Genomic DNA, 14,566 nt, shown 5'->3' on the forward strand with positions numbered 1-14,566 from the left:
TCAAGGATTTAGCATCCCTGCTCCAATTAGGCGTGCAAAACGCCCTTTGTATGCAATACTGGCGTTTTTGGCGTTAAATGCCCAAATGTAGCCTGTTTCTGGCGTTTAACGCCACTTCCATGCTCTGTTCTGGCGTTAAACGCCAGTCTGGTGCTTGTTTCTGGCGTTTAACGCCAGCTTGATGCTTCTTTCTGGCGTTAAACGGCAGTTTGATACTTCTTACTGGCATTTAAATGCCAGTAAGCTCTTCCTCCAGGGTGAGCTATTTTTAATGGTATTTTTTATTCTATTTTTGATTTTTCAGTAGTTTTTGTGACTCCACATGATCATCAACCTAAAAAAAAAACATAAAATAACAATAGAAAATAAATAGATATAATTAAATAACATTGGGTTGCCTCCCAACAAGCGCTTCTTTTTAAAGTCAATAGCTTGACAATGAGCTCTCATGGAGCCTCACAGATGTTCAGAGCATTGTTGGGACCTCCCAACACCAAACTTAGAATTTGAATGTGGGGGTTCAACACCAAACTTAGAGTTTGATTGTGGCCTCCCAACACCAAACTTAGAGTTTGACTGTGGGGGCTTTGGTTGACTCTGCAGTGAGAGAAGCTTTTCATGCTTACTCTCCATGGTTACAGAAGGAGATCCTTGAGTTTTAAACACAAGGTTGTCCTCATTCAGTTGCAGGACCAATTCTCCTCTGTCCACATCAATCACAGCTCTTGCTGTGGCTAGGAAGGGTCTTCCAAGGATGATGGATTCATTCTCATCCTTCTCAGTGTCTAGGATTATGAAATCAGCAGGGATGTAAAGGCCTTCAACCTTTACTAGCACGTCCTCTACTAGTCCATAAGCCTGTTTTCTTGAGTTGTCTACCATCTCTAATGAGATTCTGGCAGCTTGTACCTCAAGGATCCCAAGTTTCTCCATTACAGAGAGTGGCATTAAGTTTATTCCTGACCCCAGGTCACACAGAGCCTTCTCAAAGGTCATGGTGTCTATGTTACATGGAATTAGGAATTTACCAGGATCCTGTTTCTTTTGAAGTAATTTTTGCCTATCCAATGCATTCAGTTCATTAGTGAGCAAGGGAGGTTCATCTTCCCAAGTCTCATTACCAAATAATTTGGCATTCAGCTTCATAATTGTACCAAGGTATTTAGCAACTTGCTCTTCAGTAATGTCTTCATCCTCTTCAGAGGAAGAATACTCATCAGAGCTCATGAAGGGCAAAAGCAAGTTGAATGGAATCTCTATGGTCTCTGTATGAGCCTCAGATTCCTTCAGATCCTCATTGAGGAGCCCCTTATTGGTCAGTGAACGTCCCAGGAGGTCTTCCTCACTAGGATTCACATCCTCCTCCTCCTTTCTGGGTTCGGCCACACCAAGTAAGGTAATGGCCTTGCACTCTCTTTTTGGATTCTCTTCTGTATTGCTTGGGAGAGTACTAGGAGGAGTTTCAGTGACCCTTTTACTCAGCTAGCCCACTTGTGCCTCCAAATTTCTAATGGAGGACCTTTTTTCATTCATGAAACTTAAAGTGGCCTTAGATAGATCAGAGACTATATTTGCTAAGCTAGATGGATTCTGCTCAGAATTCTCTGTCTGTTGCTGAGTGGATGATGGAAAATGCTTGCTATTGTTAAACCTGTTTCTTCCACCATTATTAAAGCCTTGTTGAGGCTTTTGTTGATCCTTCCATGAGAAATTTGGATGATTTCTCCATGAGGGATTATAGGTATTTCCATAGGGTTCCCCCATGTAATTCACCTCTGCTATTGCAGGGTTCTCAGGATCATAAGCTTCTTCTTCAGAAGATGCCTCTTGAGTACTGTTGGATGCAGCTTGCAATCCATTCAGACTCTGAGAAATCATATTGACTTGCTGAGTCAATATTTTATTCTGAGCCAATATGGCATTCAGAGTATCAATTTCAAGAACTCCCTTCCTCTGAGGCGTCCCATTACTCACAGGATTCCTTTCAGAAGTGTACATAAACTGGTTATTTGCAACCATGTCAATGAGTTCCTGAGCTTCTGCATGCGTTTTCTTTAGGTGAATGGATCCACCTGCAGAATGGTCCAATGACATCTTTGATAATTCAGACAGACCATCATAGAATATATCCAGGATGGTCAATTCTGAAAGCATGTCAGAAGGACACTTTTTGGTCAGTTGCTTATATCTCTCCCAAGCTTCATAGAGGGATTCACATTCTTTCTGTTTGAAGGTTTGAACATCCACTCTAAGCTTGCTAAGCTTTTGAGGAGGAAAAAACTTGGCTAAGAAAGCCGTGACCAGCTTATCCCAAGAGTTCAGGCTATCTTTAGGTTGAGAGTCCAACCATATTCTAGCTCTGTCTCTTACAGCAAACGGGAAAAGCATAAGCTTGTAGACCTTGGGATCAACCCCATTGGTCTTAACAGTATCACAGATTTGCAAGAATTCAGTTAAAAACTGAAAAGGATCTTCTTATGGAAGTCCATGAAACTTGCAGTTCTGTTGCACCAGAGAAACTAATTGAGGCTTTAGCTCAAAATTGTTTACTCCAATGGCAGGGATTGAGATGCTTCTTCCATGTAAATTGGAATTTGGTGCAGTAAAGTCACCAAGCATCTTCCTTGCATTGTTATTATTTTCGGCCATGCCTCCTTCTTTTTCGAAAATTTCTATCAGATTTTCTCCAGAGAGTTGTGCTTTAGCTTCCCTTAGCTTCCTCTTCAGAGTCCTTTCAGATTCAGGATCAGTTTCAACAAGAATGTTCTTATCCTTGTTCTTGCTCATATAAAAAAGAAGAAAACACAAAAGAAAATATGAAATCCTCTATGTCACAGTATAGAGATTCCTTATGTAAGTATAAGAAGAGAAGAAAAGAAGAAGGAAAAGATAAAAATTTGAACACAGAAGAGAAGAGTGGGTTCGAATTTGAGTAGAAGAGAAGTGTTAGTAGATAAATAAATAAATAGAAGGGGGTGAGAGAGAGAAGAATTCGAAAATTAAATAAATAAAATAAGAATATTTTTGTTTTTGTTTTTAATTTAAAATTAAAGTTAAAATTCGAAAATATGAAAAGGAATAAAATTAAGATTAAAATTTAAAATGATTAGTTAATGAAAAGAAATTTTGAAAAAGAGGTTAGTGATTTTCGAAAATTAGAGAGAGAAAATTAGTTAGGTAGTTTTGAAAAAGATAAGAATCAAACAAAAAGATAAGATTAATTGAAAAAGATTTGAAAATCAATTTTGAAAAGATAAGAAGTTAGAAAAGATTTTGAAATTGATTTTGAAGAAGATGTCATTGAAATTTATTTTGAAAAAGATTTGAAAAAGAAATTTAAAAAGATTTGATTTTGAAAATTAAAGTTGATTACTTTCTTACTAGGCAAGTAACAAACTTAAAATTTTTGAATCAATCACATTAATTGTTAGCATTAATTTCGAAAATATGAAATAGAAATAAGAAAAAGATTTTGAAAATAAATTTTAAAAATTTCGAAATAGTGAAAGAAAAAATGAAAAAGATTTGAAAAAGATAGAATTTTTAAATTGAAAATTTGATTTGACTCATAAAAGACAACTAGATTTTAAAATTTTTTGAAAAAGTCAACTCAAATTTTCGAATTTTATGAGAAGAAAAAGGGAAGGATATTTTTTTTATTTTTGAATTTTTTATGATGAAAGAGAAAAATAATAAAAAGACTCAAAACATGAAAATTATGAATCAAAACACATAATGCATGCAAGAACACTTTGAATGTCAAGATGAACATCAAGAACACTTTGAATGTCAAGATGAACACCAAGAACTTATTTTTGAAAATTTTTAAGAAAAGAAAAACATGCAAGACAACAAACTTAGAAATTTTCAAACTTTAGACACTAACAAATTGAAAATGCATATGAAAAACAAGAAAAGACACAAAACATAAAAATGCAAAGATCAAACAAAGCAAATCATCAAGAACAACTTGAAGATTATGAAGAACACCATGCATGAGTTTTCGAAAAATGCACAAATTTTAAAAACATGCAATTGACACTAAACTTAAAATTTAACACAAGACTCAAACAAGAAACATAAAATTTTTTGTTTTTTATGATTTTATTAAAAAAAAAATTTTGGATTTTTTTTCGAAAATTAATTGGAAAAGAAAAATAAGGATTTCAAAATTTTTTTAATGAGAATTCCAGGAATCATGCAATGTTAGTCTAAAGCTCCGGTCCAGGAATTAGATATGGCTTACTAGCCAGCCAAGCTTTCAGTGAAAGCTCCGGTCCAAAACACTAGACATGGCCAACGGCCAGCCAAGCTTCAGCAGATACAAATCAGGCATATAACAGCTGATTAGATGAGAGTCCAAGGACTCTTGCCAAGATAAGTGGAAGCCTCAGTCCAAAAATTTAGACATGGCTTGACAGCCAGCCAGGCTTCAACAAATCATGAAGAAACTCTAGAATTCATTCTTAAAAATTCTGAAGAACATAGAATAATTTATTTTTATTAATTTTTTTTTGAAAATTTTTCAAAAATTAAAAATAATAAAAACAAAAAGCTTAAAATTAAAATAAAATTACCTAATCTGAGCAACAAGATGAACCGTCAGTTGTCCAAACTCTAACAATCCCCGATAACGGCGCCAAAAACTTGGTATGCAAAATCGTGATCGTTCATTCCTTAGTAACGGCGCTGAAAACTTAATACACACATTCATAATCTTAGTTCTTCTTCACAACTTCGCACAACTAACCAGCAAGTGCACTGGGTCGTCCAAGTAATAAACCTTACGTGAGTAAGGGTCGATCCCATGGAGATTGTCGGCTTGAAGCAATCTATGGTCACCTTGTAAATCTCATTCAGGCGGATTTCAAATGGTTATGATGAATTGATAATTAAAATATAATTAAAATATAAAATAGGATAGAAATACTTATGTAATTTATTTGTGAGAATTTCAGATAAGCGTATAGAGATGCTTTTGTTCCTCCTGAACCTCTGCTTCCTACTGCTTCATCCAATCATTCCTACTCCTTTCCATGGCAAGCTTTATGTAGGGCATCACCGTTTTCAATGGCTACTTCCCGTCCTCTCAGTGAAAATGGTCCAAGATGCGCTATCACCGCACGGCTAATCATCTGTCGGTTCTCGATCATACTGGAATAGGATTCAGTAATCCTTTTGCGTCTGTCACTACGCCCAGCACTCGCGAGTTTGAAGCTCGTCACAGCCATCCCTTCCCAGATCCTACTCGGAATACCACAGACAAGGTTTAGATTTTCCGGATCTCAAGAATGGCCACCAATAATTCTAGCCTATACCACGAAGACTCTGATCGTAGATCAGGAGGCTAAGAGATATGCATTCAAGCTTGTTTGCATGTAAAACGGAAGTGTTTGTCAGGCACGCGTTCATAAGTGAGAATGATGATGAGCGTCACATAATCATCACATTCATCATGTTCTTGTATGCGAATGAATATCTTAGAGAAGAAATAGGCTCGAATTGAATAGAAAAACAATAGTAATTTGCATTAATTCATGAGGAACAGCAGAGCTCCACACCTTAATCTATGGTGTGTAGAAACTCTACCGTTGAAAATACATAAGTGATAATGGTCCAGGCATGGCCGAATGGCCAGCTTCCCAAAGAGGGTTCAATCATCAAAACATGATCAAAAGATCTCTAATACAATAGTAAAAAGTTCTATTTATACTAAACTAGTCACTAGGGTTACAGAAATAAGTAATTGATGCAGAAATCCACTTCCGGGCCCACTTGGTATGTGCTTGGGCTGAGTGTTGAAGCTTTCACGTGTAGAGGTCTTCCTTGGAGTTAAACGCCAGTTTGTAACTTGTTTCTGGCGTTTAACTCTAGAATAGGGCAGAAAGCTGGCGTTGAATGCCAGTTTGCGTCATTTAAACTCGGGCAAAGTATGAACTATTATATATTGCTGAAAAGCCCTGGATGTCTACTTTCCAACGCAATTGAGAGTGTGCCATTTGAACTTCTGTAGCTCCAGAAAATCCACTTTGAGTGCAGGGAGGTCAGAATCCAACAGCATCTGCAGTCCTTCTTCAACCTATGAATCTGATTTTTGCTCAAGTCCCTCAATTTCAGTCAGAAATTACCTGAAATCATAGAAAAACACACAAACTCATAGTAAAGTCCATAAATATGAATTTTATTTAAAAACTAATAAAAATATACTAAAAACTAACTAAATCATACTAAAAACCATGTAAAAATACTGCCAAAAAGCGTATAAATTATCCGCTCATCAGTCAGCTTCTGTGGTGGGAAGAATTTGGACAAAAATCTAGTGATTACTTTATCCCAAGTGTTCAAGCTCTCCTTGGGCTGAGAATCTAGCTACAGCTTTGTTCTATCCCTCACAGCAAATGGAAAGAGCATGAGCTTGTAAACTTCAGGACTCACTCCATTTGTTTTCACAGTGTCACAAATCTGCAGGAAGTCAGAGATGAATTGGTTTGGATCTTCCTGCGGGAGTCCATGATACTGACAATTTTGCTGCACCAGAGTGACTAACTGAGGCTTCGGCTCAAAGTTGTTTGTAGCTATACGAGACACCACAATACTTTTCCCATAAAGATCTGGATTGGGAGCAGTGTATGAGCCAAGCACTCTTCTAGGTTGTTCATTCTCATTCGGATTTACTACATTGGTATTAATAGCATGATTATGATCCATAGTGGACTCTGCAGCTTCCTTTTCAAATGTCTCGTTTAGGTTTTCACTAGACTTGTAAAGTCTAGCTTGTTGCAAGCGTCGCCTCAAAGTCCTTTCAGGTTCAGGATCAAAATTTATAAGAGGTTCCTTATTCCTATTCATGCTCATAAACAAACATAAAACAAGAAAAGATGGGAGTCTCTATGTCAGAGTGCAGAGAATTTCCAGTGAGGTAACTTGTGTAAAGAAATAAAATAAAACAACTAAGTAATTAAAGCAAAAAGTTCGAAAATTATAAATAAAACTAAAGTGAAAATTTCAAATTTTTTATATAAAAAAATGAACAGGAAAATTAAAATAAAAATAATTAGGTGACACTAAGCTTAATTTCAGAAATTAAGAGAAAACTAATTGATGCAAAATTTGAAAATTAAAGCTAAGAAGCAAATAAAACTAATAAAAGAAAAGAAAAAGTGAATGCATGTAATGAGCAAAACGAAGTAATATGAAACACAATAAGCAGGACAATGAAAATAAAGGAAAATAAAATGAACAAAATAACTGAAGGCTTCTAAAAAAATTATTATAAGAAAATAAAAATAAAAAAAAAGGATGTAAAAACAAAACAAATGCAATAGGGTGGGTGTGAACGAAACTGAAGAGAATAAAAGGGAAAAGAAATGGAAAATAAAATAAAAAAAAATTAATGATACTCAAAGAAAAACTAATTAAAGAAAAAAATTTATCTAATCTAAGCAATCAAGCAACTAATAGTTGTCAATCACAGTCGATCCCCGGCAACGGCACCAAAAACTTGGTGCAGAATTTATAACCCACAAATTAACTGGTAAGTGCACCGGGTCGTACCAAGTAGTACCTCAAGTGAATGAGGGTCGATCTCACGATGATTGATGGACTAAGCAACAATGATTGAATGATTTACTTAGTTAGACAAGCAGAAAATAGTGTTTTGGGAGTTCAATTGCATCAAACAGTAAATTTAGAGAATTAATAAAGCAAGCAGTAAAGGGGTTGTGAAATATATAGAGAAAACAGTTAAGATTTCAGAGATATTTATTTTTTGGATTAACTTTTCTTACCAACTATTTTAATCATGCAAGATTCAATTTATGGCAAACTATATGTGATTAAACCCTAATTCCTTAAACCTTTTTAGTCTTCCCTAACCTTCATCAACCGCCAATTCCTTGGTCACTTGATTCTAATTAGAGGGTTAAGTTCAATTCTAGTTTATATGCCACAGAAATCCTAATTATCCAAATATAAGAGGATTATATGTCACGTATCCCGTTAAGTCCAGATAATTAGTGATTTAGGAGAATATGTTTTCAAGCTGTTGTTCAGGTAAAGAACTTTTCCAAGTTTTACAAGAACTCGAATAGAATAGGGGTCATACTTTCGTTCCACCCAGATTCATAAGATAAAGAACGAAAACAATTCTTGAAATTGAAATCAATACATGAATTAAAATATAAAAGTAATAGTATTAATTCATAGAATAAACAGAGCTCCTAACCTTAACAGTGGAGGTTTAGTTGCTCATGGTTCAGAGAGAAAACAAGGATTCTGAAAAACTGTAAAGTGTGGAATGAGGTAAGAGAGCCGAGAAGAGCCCGAAGGGCTGATTCTTTTCCCTTTTATATCTAATCCTAATTAATGTAAAATATATTTTCTAAAATTAAATAATATCTTTTCCTATTTGTAATTAAAATAAAGTTTTAATCAAAATTAAGTAAAATCTTCGTTGATGCCTTGATTTGGCGTGGGGACCATGCCTTGAAGTTTAACTGGCGCAGTGAAATTAGGCATTGCCCTGGCAGATTGAAACTTGAGGCTTCTCCTTTCATATGGCACCTAACTTGGGAAATTCCAAGTTAGGCGCCACCTTGGTTGAACGCAATTGTGGAGTTTGTGGTTTTGGCGCCTAACTTGGAGAGCGCTTAACTTGAGAAACTCCAAGTTAGGCGCCACCTTGACTGTACCAAATGAGAGAGAAGTGTATACTATTTTATATCGTTGGAAAGCTCTAAAAGTTATCTTTCCAATGCCACTGAAATCACATCAATTTGATCTCTATAACTCAAGTTATTTGCGTTGGAATGCAAAGAGGTCAGAGTTGACAGCATCATTCACTTTCTTCTCTTTTTCTACAGAAACTCCATCAAATCCATTCGAATGCTACCTGAAATAAAAAGAATTGCACACAACTCAAAGTAGCATCCATAGTGGCTAAAAGATATTTAAATCTTGATTAAACTCAACAATTCGAATGCAAATTCACTAGGAAAAGATAGAGAAGATGCTCACGCATCAACTGTTGAAGATCCTATTATTCCTTTCTAACCAAATTGTCCAAATGACAGCAAAAAGCCAATCAACCGCCTTTTCTTCTCCACCTTTCTTGCTGGTATATCCATCTAACTTTCAAAGTGTTGCTTTAGTGTACCTGGAATAGCCCACATCATTCCAAGAGTGAACAACCAAGCACACCATACCTGCCAAGTGAGCTCACACCCAATGAACAAGTGAAAAGCCATTTCAACATATTTATTACATAATATACACATATGATCATTCTAATCAATAACACCAAATTTACACAGTCTTTCCTCTGTATTTACCCTGCCAACCAACACAAACCAAGTAAATAACTCAACCCTTGGTGGGACAAATCTCGCAAAATAGTACTAGTGAAGCTATAGCTTGTTATATTCTCCAGTAGTACTTCTGCCTACAACACCTGTACAAAGGAGTTAGTTGAGTAAATTCCTATTTTATCAAATTTCCAAAACACTCTATCCTCTCTTTCAGTTGTTAGTTTAACTAATTGTAGAACCTCATGAAGCTGGTTTACTATTTCCAACTCTCATGGAAATAACTCTTTCCGCCATTGAAAATTCCAAATCCACTCTAACCCATCCCAGAACCCACAATCCCCTATAACAGATCCTCTAAGATTTGAGATCGAGAAAAGTTTTGGAAACATATCCTTTAGCATACCACTCGGTAACCAGTTGTCCTCCCAAAATCGTATCATCCTACCATCTCCTAGTTCCATAGCCAATTTACTGATCGTCTTCTCTCTCACTTGTGGCTCTCTAATTTGTAACTGACAGATATCCTTCCACAAACTACCTCTTATAGGTAAAGGCTGCCCACAAATCATCTTGTAAGGATTCATGTTATTACAGGAGCACACAATTTTCTTCCATAGTGGCAATCCTCTTTCGAAAACCTTCACCACCGCTTGAACAGGAGAGCTGTATTCCGAATTACCGTGTCATCAACTCCTAGCCCACCTGCCTTTTTTGGGGCTTGAACAATTTCCCATTTCACTAGAGGAATCCTGTTCCTCCCATCCTCCTTACTCTACAAGAATCATCTCTGTAAGAAAATCAAATTTTTCGCTACTGCCTTCGGTATTTCGTACAAGATGAGATAGTAGATAGGCAGACTATTAAGAACAGATTTAATGAGAATCAGCTTACCCGCTTTATTGAGAGTTTTTGCTTTCCACAAACTTAGCTTTTCTTCCACCTTATCAATCACTGGTTTTCACATCTTGACTAGCTTTGGATTCGCTCCCAAAGAAATGCCAAGATATTTGACTAGTAATAACGCCTCATTACACCCCAATAGATGACACATCTGCCATGTCTAATCCTGCTCACAATTCACCGAAATCAAGTTGGACTTATCAAAATTAATACTCAGCCCTGACATCATCTCAAAAAAATGTAGCAGCCACTTGTAATTTTTGATAGTCTCTTCTTCAGTAGGACAAAATAGTATAATATTATCTGCAAACTGCAAATGTGACAACTCAATGTTATCCCTTCCAACTAACAGAGGAGCAATGCGTCCATTCTCCACTGCCGCCCAATCATCCTATAGAGAACATCCATAACTAGCACAAACAGAAAAGGAGAAATTGGATCTCCTTATTGCAGACCCCTTTCCATATTGAAGGGCTTAGAGGGAGACCCATTTATGAGTACCGACATAGACGACGAGCATAGACACTCTCTGATCCACTCCCGCCACCTATGGCCAAACTCCATCTTCTACAACACAATATCCACAAAGCTCCACCTAACTTTATCATAAGTCTTTTGAAAATCCAGTTTAATTATCGTCGAACTCTGTTTCCTCGACTTCAGCCGCTGCATAGTTTCACATGCAATCAACGCTCCATCTTGTATTTTCCTACCCTGCATAAAAGCACTCTGCATTTCTCCTACTAAACCTGGCATTACCTTCCGCCTCCTCCGAACAAGCACCTTTGAAATAGCCTTATATACGCAACCCACCATACTAATCGGCCGAAGGTCCTTTATCTCTTTTGCTCCAACAAACTTTGGCGCCAAAGCCACCCAAGTAACATTCAAATCCTTAGGTAATACAGATGACTAGAAAAAATCCCATCACCACTTCAATGAACTCCCCTCCAATGTCCTCCCAACACTTCTTAATGAAATTCATATTACACACATCACTGCCTGGTGCCTTAGTTGATTCACAATTCCAAACTGCCTCCTTTATTTCTTCAATAGATGGCATCAACTCTAACTCTGTAGCCTCCTCCTCATTTAGCCAATTTACCAACCCATCACAGAACCCTATATTAGGCGAGTTCTCCTGGTGAGTGATGCGTGAGCATCTTATACTCATTTTTTGCTTATTTTCTAGTTAAATTTAGTAAGTTTAATCATATTTTAGTGTTAAAATTCTCTTTGGATACTACTTTGAGTTGATTTGGTGTTTTTATTATTTTAGGTGAAATTCGGGCTAATTTGGCAGAGTTTTGAGCAAAAAAAGAGGAAGAAAGTGGATGTTGTCAACCCTAACCTCCTTACACTCCAACAAGCATAACTTGAGCTATAGAGATCCAACTGATACAATTCCAATGGTGTTGGAAAGCCAACTTCCAGAGCTTTCCAACAATATATAATAGTTTATTCTTTTCTTCAGGAATCACTGCCTTGAAGGGCGCTAAACGCTGAGTTTGGCATTTAGTGCCCAAGAAGACAGAACCGAATGGAAACTCATTGCCAGTTCTGGCACTGAACGCCAAAAGTGCGGGTCAAACTCACCCAAAGGAGCATCTTAGCTAGATTTGACTTTTAATTATTGTATTTTATATTTTTTTTGTTATTGATGAGCGGATAATTTATACGCTTTTTGACATTATTTTTAGTATGTTTTTAGTAGGATCTAGTTACTTTTAGGGATATTTTCATTAGTTTTTATGTTAAATTCACATTTCTGGACTTTACTATGAGTTTGTGTGTTTTTCTGTGATTTCAGGTATTTTCTGGCTGAAATTGAGGGACTTGAGAAAAATCAGATTCAGAGGTTGAAGAAGGACTGCTGATGCTGTTGGATTCTGACCTCCTTGCACTCAAAATAGATTTTCTAGAGCTACAGAACTCAAAATGGCGCGCTTCTAATTGCGTCGGAAAGTAGACATCCAGAGCTTTCCAGCAATGTATAATAGTCTATACTTTGCCCAAGTTTAGATGACGCAAACTGGCGTTCAACGCCAGCTCTCTGCCCAATTCTGGCGTCCAGCGCCAGAAACAAGTTGCAAAGTGGAGTTCAACGCCCAAACTGGCACAAAAGCTGGCGTTCAACTCCAAGAATGACCTCTCCACGTGTAGACTTCAAGCTCAGCCCAAACACATACCAAGTGGGCCCCAGAAGTGGATTTATGCATCAATTACTTACTTCTGAACCCTAGTAGCTAGTTTATTATAAATAGGACCTTTTACTATTGTATTAGACATCCTGGATTGTATTTTGATCCTGTGATCACGTTTTGGGGGCTGGCCTCTCGGCCATGCCTGGACCTTTCACTTATGTATTTTCAACGGTAGAGTTTCTACACTCCATAGATTAAGGTGTGGAGCTCTGCTGTTCCTCAAAGATTAATGCAAAGTACTACTGTTTTCTATTCAATTCATCTTATTTCGCTTCTAAGATATTCATTCACACTTCAATCTGAATGTGATGAACGTGACAATCATCATCATTCCCTATGAACGCGTGCCTGACAACCACTTCCGTTCTACCTTCGACTGAATGAGTATCTCTTAGATCTCTTAATCAGAATCTTCGTGGTGTAAGCTAGAATGATGGCGGCATTCATGAGGGTCCGGAAAGTCTAAACCTTGTCTGTGGTATTCCGTGTAGGATTCAATGATTGAATAATTGTGACGAGCATCAAACTCGCGAGTGCTAGGCGTTAGTGACAGACGCAAAAGGATAGTAAATCCTATTCCAGCATGATCGAGAACCGACAGATGAATAGCCGTGCCGTGACAGGGTGCGTTGACCATTTTCACTGAGAGGATAGGATGTAACCATTGACAAGGGTGATGCCTCCAGACGATTAGCCGTGCCGTGACAGGGCATTTGGATCATTTTCCCGAGAGAAGACCGAAAGTAGCCATTGACAATGGTGATGCATTACATAAAGCCAGCCATGGAAAGGAGTAAGACTGATTGGATGAAGATAGCAGGAAAGCAGAGGTTCAGAGGAACGAAAGCATCTCTATGCGCTTATCCGAAATTCTCACCAATGATTTACATAAGTATTTCTATCCTTATTTTATTATATTATTTTTGAAAACCCCATTACTGTTTTATATCCGCCTGACTGAGATTTACAAGGTGACCATAGCTTGCTTCATACCAACAATCTCCGTGGGATTCGACCCTTACTCACGTAAGGTATTACTTGGACGACCCAGTGCACTTGCTGGTTAGTTGTGCGAAGTTGTGAACCATGGTATTGGCATCATATTTTTGGCGCCATCACCAGGGAAAGAAAGAGCAATGAATTTTACATAATCAAAGTGTAATCACAATTTCTGCGCACCAAGTTTTTGGCGCCGTTGTCGGGGATTGTTCGAGTTTTCGGCAAGCTTTTGGTCCGGTAACATCAGTGCCAAATTTTGATCCGGCAACAGCACCAAGTTTTTGGTTTGGTGCCGTTGCCGGGGATTGTTCGAGTTTGGACAACTGACGGTTCATCTTGTTGCTCAGATTAGGTAATTTTCTTTTTGTTTTATTTTCAAAAAATTTTTTAAAAAAAAATCTTTCAAAAAATTTTTCCTTTGTTTTCGAAAAAAAAATAATAAAAATAATGTTTTCAAAAATAAATTATTCTATGGCTTCAAAACTTTCAAGAATGAATTCTAGAGTTTCATGGTAACATGTTGAATCCTATCTGGCTGAAAAGCCATACCCAAACTCCTTTGGGATTGGTCTTCAACTAATCACCTCAATGGATGTAAATCCATGCTAAAGCTTGACTGGCTATTAAGTCATGTCTAACCCTCAGATTGAAGTTTTAGACTAAAGAGTACAAGATTCCTGGAATTCATATGAAAAATTTTGAATCCTTATTTGTTCTTTTTTAAAATGATTTTCGAAAATTTTAAAATAAAAATACAAAAAAATCATAAATTCATAAAAACCAAAAATATTTCATGTTTCTTGTTTGAGTCTTGAGTCAAGTTAAAAGTTTGGTGTCAATTGCATACTCATCTTGCATTTTTTTCGAAAAATTCATGCATTCATAGTGTTCTTCATGATCTTCAAGTTGTTCTTGGTAAGTCTTCTTGTTTGATCTTTGCATTTGCATGTTTTGTGTCTTTTCTTATTTTTCATATGCATTCCTGAATTCTTTATGTCTAAGCATTAAAGAATTCTAAGTTTGGTGTCTTGCATGTTTTCTTTGCATAAAAAATTTTTTCAAAAATGTGTTCTTGATGTTCATCATGATCTTCAAAGTGTTCTTGGTGTTCATCTTGGCATTCATAGCATTCTTGCATACATTCATTGTTTTGATCCA

General features: G+C 36.7%; 1 non-coding gene across 1 annotated transcript; it reads left to right on the forward strand.

Moving 5' to 3' along the window:
* Positions 1–2,148: 2,148 nt before the first annotated feature.
* On the forward strand, positions 2,149–2,256 carry LOC148575223 (small nucleolar RNA R71). The gene has a single exon (XR_015906209.1). It is a non-coding gene; the product is annotated as a small nucleolar RNA R71 (small nucleolar RNA).
* Positions 2,257–14,566: the final 12,310 nt, after the last annotated feature.

Source organism: Arachis ipaensis, chromosome B2 (genome assembly GCF_059453495.1).
Source record: "Arachis ipaensis isolate K30076 ecotype BB chromosome B2, ASM5945349v1, whole genome shotgun sequence".
NCBI lineage: Eukaryota > Viridiplantae > Streptophyta > Magnoliopsida > Fabales > Fabaceae > Arachis > Arachis ipaensis.